Source organism: Rana temporaria, chromosome 8 (assembly GCF_905171775.1).
Source record: "Rana temporaria chromosome 8, aRanTem1.1, whole genome shotgun sequence".
Lineage (NCBI taxonomy): Eukaryota > Metazoa > Chordata > Amphibia > Anura > Ranidae > Rana > Rana temporaria.
The window spans coordinates 131,688,984-131,694,983 of record NC_053496.1 but is presented as its reverse complement, the minus strand read 5'-3'; positions in this window follow the sequence as shown (position 1 = coordinate 131,694,983).

Genomic DNA, 6,000 nt, shown 5'->3' with positions numbered 1-6,000 from the left:
CAAGGCCTGGTCACCGGAGTCAAAGCCCTCCATGCCCTCCACCTGCTCCCGCTCCAGACAGCTGGCGATGACCTCCTTCTCATCAGTCAACCGCAGAGCAGAAGCTGGTCCTCCTCCCGTGCCCCTGGCATGCCTCCTCATGCTGGCCAGCTTATCCCGGACCTGACGTCTCATGTCATTAATCTTCTTGTTGACATCGTCGGGGGTCCTGGTCTCATGCCCAAGGGCATTGACCTCCAGGGTGATCTCCTCCAGGATCTCCCTCTTATGTGCCCTGCTGGTCCTGGCACTGTGAGCACCATAGAGGTACACATGAAATTTGGCTATTGCCGAAATCAGGATAGCCCTCTCCTCCTTTAGAAAAATGTCTCTTCCTCCTCTCCTTAGCAGCTGCCATTGCTCAACAAAGCGGGCGTATGGCTGGGCATATTTATGCGCTCGGCGTAAGCTTGTGGGCCGGCGTATCCCAGGAAGTTGCGCCGGCGTAGTTGTGAGCATGCGCACAGGGGTGTGGTCATACGTCCGTGTCACTGTGCATGCTCCGTTCATGATACACTGGGTGTAAAACACTGCTCCACGCTCGGACCATCATTTGCATGGGGTCACACCCACTTCCACCTACGCCGGCTTATGCCTTCGAAATCTAAGCCACGCAGATGCAGCTTGGGGAGCACTGGCTTCCTTAATTCCATGCTTGCCTCTCTGAGCTGCGTCGGCGTAGCGCAAAGGAGATACGCTACGCCCGCATAAATATGCACCAATGTTTGTGAATCCGGGCCTATAACTTTGGGCAAACCAATTTCTTATTATTTCTTATTTCGCTTATTGCGATTTTTATTGCCAAAAATATGTATAGGAATACATATCAGCCTAAACTGAGGAAAAAAATTGCTTTAAAAAAAATGGGGATATTTATTAAAGTAAAAAGTACAAAGGGTCAAATCCACAGCCATCGGCGGAAATTAAGTTTTTCAAAACTTATGTCATTTAAGTTACAGGGCCGTAAGTTGGTCTCGTAAGTACCGTATCCACAGCGCATTTGCGCACAAAATAGCGCTTACGTAACTTAAATTCCGAGGCGTAAGGCGGGGTTATTGCAAGTTGGAAGGAAGTGGGCGTACTTCATTGTAATGAGCCGTGACCCCATGCAAATGAAGGGCCGGCCGTACTGCGCATGCGCGCACGAATCTGCTTCTCACTGGGCATGTGCAGAACTTTGCTCGGCGCAATCAGTGAGATAGGTAAAAGGCCAAGCATACTTAGTTTGAGGATCGCCCTGTGTGTAAATAGCCCCAGTCAAACACACTTCCCTTGCAAAAGTATTTCCCTGTGTTCCCTTCCTAGAGCAAGTTGCTTCTGCTCTGAACGTTTGTCAGTGTGTGTTGGTGAGTTGTGTGTGATAGAGAAGTTTTGTTGGAGTATTAGATTGTAGTTGTTGTTTGTTTCTGATAAGTGTATTTTTTGTTTGATTGTTTCTGCTAAGTGTATTTTTTTTCTGCTTGGATTTTGTGTTTGTTTTTTGTGTGTTTGTTTTTGACTTTGTAGTAGCTGTCTGCTTGTGTGTTTTGATTTTTGTTTGTTTGTTGTGTGTGTATTTTTGTTTGTTTGTTGTGTGTGAATTTTTGTTTGTTTGTCCTGTGAGTTTTCTTGTTGCTGAGTGGTGTCTGTGATGGCACCCAAGCGCAGGAAGCTTAATTTTACACATGTGGAGAAGAAAATTCTTGCTAGGTCCATCGTCCTATATGGGCGATATTTACATGGGCCTGAGAGCCGGAACACCTCCCCGGCCCAAAGGAAGATCTATCAAAAAATTACAGATCAGATAAATGGGGCGGGGGGGGGGAGACGAGGACCCCCGCTGGCATCCAGAAAAAGATCAATGATCTGAGGAGCGTGGTCCGCAATAAGGTGGCAAAGCTCACTGCCCATAGGAGGGGCACTGGAGGAGGGGGACCATGCCCCATCCGGCTGACTGAGGAGGAATGGGCAGTGGCCCGGTGTTTCCAGCCAGAGCAGGTGGTGGGCCTGCGTGGCTTTGACTCTGATGTTCCTGTGGGGCCAGGTAAGTTTTTTTTTTCTATCTGGTGATTAGCATGTGTGGGTGGGGGATGGGAAGATGTGCCAAGTGTGTGGATCCTCAAACCTGTGATTGTTTGGTGTCCTCCACAGATGACCAGGAGATTGCTGGCCCATCAGGCCAGGAGGATGCTGGGCCATCAGGCCAGGCTGCTGCACCACCCCAAGGACAGGAGGCTGTTGAGGAGTCCCCAGGGTAGGGGAGTGGCCAAACCTCCCCTCATGAGGAGGATGAGGGGGAGGAGGATGAGGGGGAGGAAGAAGAAAATCTGCAGCTTGGCAGGGAAATCCTTCTGGCCTCTGAGCTAATGACATTTGAGGATACCCTTGAGGCTACCCCAGAGCCTACCCCAGAGGCTACCCCAGAGGCTGGCAGCAGTCAGGCCACCATCAGGGGTAGCCCCTCCCACTCCTCTCCCAACAGCCTTCAAACCACAAGGGTCACTCTCTCCCCTCCTCCAGAGCCACAAGCCTCAGGGGCAGGCAGGATGGCGACCCAGGAGACCAGGGGGGTGTTTGAGCGTCTGCCGGCCAGTCTGCAGGAGGACAATGCCCAGGAGACCCGCACTCTGGGTGAGATTCAAAAAACTCTGACCAAGATGGAGCACAGCCTGGGTGCAATGAGGGAGTCACTAGGTGATGTGGCCACAAACTAATTGGGGGTCATCACCTGTTTGTGGGACCTGAAGACCGCCACAACAGGCGTGGCCCAGGAGGTGACTGCCCTGACCCAGGCTGTGCAGGACAATAACCGGGCTGGCCAGGCCAATACGGCTGCCATCACTGGCTGTCTGAACAGGATAGCAGTGGCCTTGGAGGGCAGGCCAGCAGGAGGACAGACACCAGGGGAGGCTCCTCCTTCCCCTGCTCACTCACCCCCCCATGAAGATACTCCCTCCCCTGCTAACACCCCCCCGTGAAGATCCTCCAGTTGGCCATGCCCGTGGCCGTGCCCGTGCCCTTGGGCAGCCCAGATGGAGCACTCGCCGCCGGAATTAATTAGCAGGGGTACTTTTTATTTTTATTTTTTATTTATTTTTTATGATTTTGTTTATTATACTGTACTTATGATTTGGTTTATGTGTGTGAATGATGTGTGAATGTGGGGGGGGTGGCATTCCTGATAAAATAAGGGTGTCACCCTCAGTTTTGGTGGAGAAGGGATCCCCAGGACCAGGGAGAAGTGATCCCAGGTTCCTGAATGGTGTATGAATGCACAGTGACATAATTGGAGCCGTGGCGTGGCGTTACTGTTCCCAAGTACCAAAGGGGGGGGGTACTTGGATCTAATCCAATTCGATGTGCATGTGATGTTTCTGTGCTAGGGACCACAGTGGTGTGCATTCATGCATTCTCATTGTGACATAATTAATGTGTGTTTACTGTGAAAAGAAACATTCTCATTGTGACATTATTCATGTGGGTTTACTGTGAAAAGAAACATTCTCATTGTGACATTATTCATGTGCGTTTACTGTGAAAAGATGCCTTCTGTGAGGCAGCTCCTGGCTGCTGTGCCCTCAGCATACCGGGTATAGTTGGTTAGGGGGGGATTGCCTGGGTCGGGGGTCAGGTCAGCACGTATGTCAATCTCCAGTCCCCTTCTCATGGCAAAGTTGTGCAGAATACAACATGCACCGATGATCTGGCACACAAAGTCTGGGGAATACAACAATGTACCCCCAGACTTATCCAGGCATCTGAAGCGGGACTTCAGCAGCCCAAATGTGCGCTCCACAACTGCCCGGGTGCGTATGTGAGCCTCGTTGTAGCGTTGCTCTCCTGGGGTTTGGGGGTTCCTGAATGGGGTCATCATATGTGGTCCCAGGGCATATCCAGAGTCACCTGGAAGGGAAAAGACAGGAGGATGTTAGTCATGCATGTGCCCCTCGTGATGTCTGCATCATGGGGGGGGACATACCTGACACCCATGTCACTCACCAATCAGCCAGCTGTCTCCATACATGTTCAGTTCCAAATCTCTGGAGATTTTGGTCTGCCGGAATATATAGCTGTCATGGCAGGATCCCGGGAATTTTGCACAGACGTGCCAGATGAGGCCATGGGCATCTACGATTACCTGGACATTTATGGAATGCCAGTGCTTCCGATTCCGGAACAGGTGCTCTGTCTCATGGGGGGGCTGTAGTGCCACATGGGTACAATCAATGGCCCCGATGGTCCGTGGGAATCGGGCAATGTTGTAAAAGTCTGTCATGGTTTGCAATCGCTGGTCCTCCTGGGTGGGTTTTTGAAATTGATTGGCCATGCGTCTCAGTATTGCAGGGACTACTTGATGGACACACCTGCTCATGGAGGATTGTGCCATCCCAGCCAGACCTCCACATGTGCGTTGGAAAGACCCAGTGGCAAGGAAATGGAGTGTTGCCATTACTTTGATGAGAGGTGGCAGGGCATGGGATCGTTGGGTTGGGGTGGTGAGATCATCCTGCAGGATTCTGGTTAATTCCAGGATGGCTTCCCGGTTAAAACGGAAGTTGCCATAGACCTCAGAAGCAGGCATGCCAAAGAGATCTCGGCGTGGGTGGTATACCCTCTCCTGTGCCCTCCTCCTCTGTGCCCTCCTCCTTCTTTGCGCCTCTAAAGTAGCGAGTGCCGTTAGGATCATGGATGGCCCGGGCATGTTGGCAGACAGATTGAAGTCCAGCAAATATGTGTGCTCAGCTTTTCCTCAATGCTGTTGCTTCAGCAGACCTTTACACAGCATGTGTAAAATTAGGGCTGCTTTTATAACGTGTAAATTTGCGCAGGGAAACTAACAGGTGAGCACAGGGCATAATCTACGGCGCACACACTTAATTATGTGGATCGCCCTATCTCCCTCATTTGCATCTTTGCCTATCAAAAACAGCGGTGTGACTAGCGTAATTTGCGTCCGAGGATGCGCCGGTGTAATCATTTTAGGTAGGACGGAAAATCCGGATTTTAATGCGTAACTTGTTTTGAGGATCGGGCGCAAAGATGCGCGCAGAGTAAAATTAGAAATCTCGAGTTAAGTCGGCGCATCTGCTTTGTGGATTTGGCCCAAAATATTTAGTTTTTTTTTTTTAATTGTCGCTCTTTTTTTGGTTATAGCGCAAAAGATAAAAACCGAAGAGATCAAATACCACCAAAAGAAAGCTCTATTTGTGGGAAAAAAAGGACGTCAATTTTGTTTGGGTGCAGCATCGCACGACCGCGCAATTGTCGGTTAAATTGACGCAGTGCCATATCGCGGAAAAATACCTGGTCATTGAGCAGCCAAATCTTCTGAGGCTGAAGTGGTTAAATATCGTGCCTGGAGGTCCCCTTAGTCTGCCTGTAAAGTGGCACATCTGTGTGATGTGTAGAACAGTGCCACAGCAATAATGACACTTCGGGTCTGGTATGGTTTTTAGGGGGAACCAAAAATAAATAAAATAAAAAATAAATAAAATTGACGTAGAGTCCCCCCCAATATCCATGTCAGATCCTTTTTCCGAGCGCGTTTCTAAGCATACACACAAATGTGTTTCTCATTGTAAACCAGCCGGACGAGAAACACGACAAGGAAATTGAGACTCCCGACAAGAAAAAAGACATGTTCTCTTGTTTTCTCGTCGAGATCCACGACAGTTTTCTCGACGAAAAAACATACACACGACCGTTTTCCTCAGAAAAAAAGCTCTGCCAGCATTTTTCTTGATGGATTTTGTCGAGGAAAACGGTCGTGTGTACGATGCCTAAGGGTTTGGGCACTATCTGTTTTCTAGGAGATATAGTAAATTTTTGGAGTATTTTTTCACCAACGCTAGAGTGAATTCTGTTTTAGTGCTAATTTCCGCAATCGCTAAGTTGCACTAGTAAATACAGCTGGATAAAACAAAAACTGTGCCTGTCATCATTTCAGGGTGCAAAGCAACAAAATAAGTAACATGTAAGGCT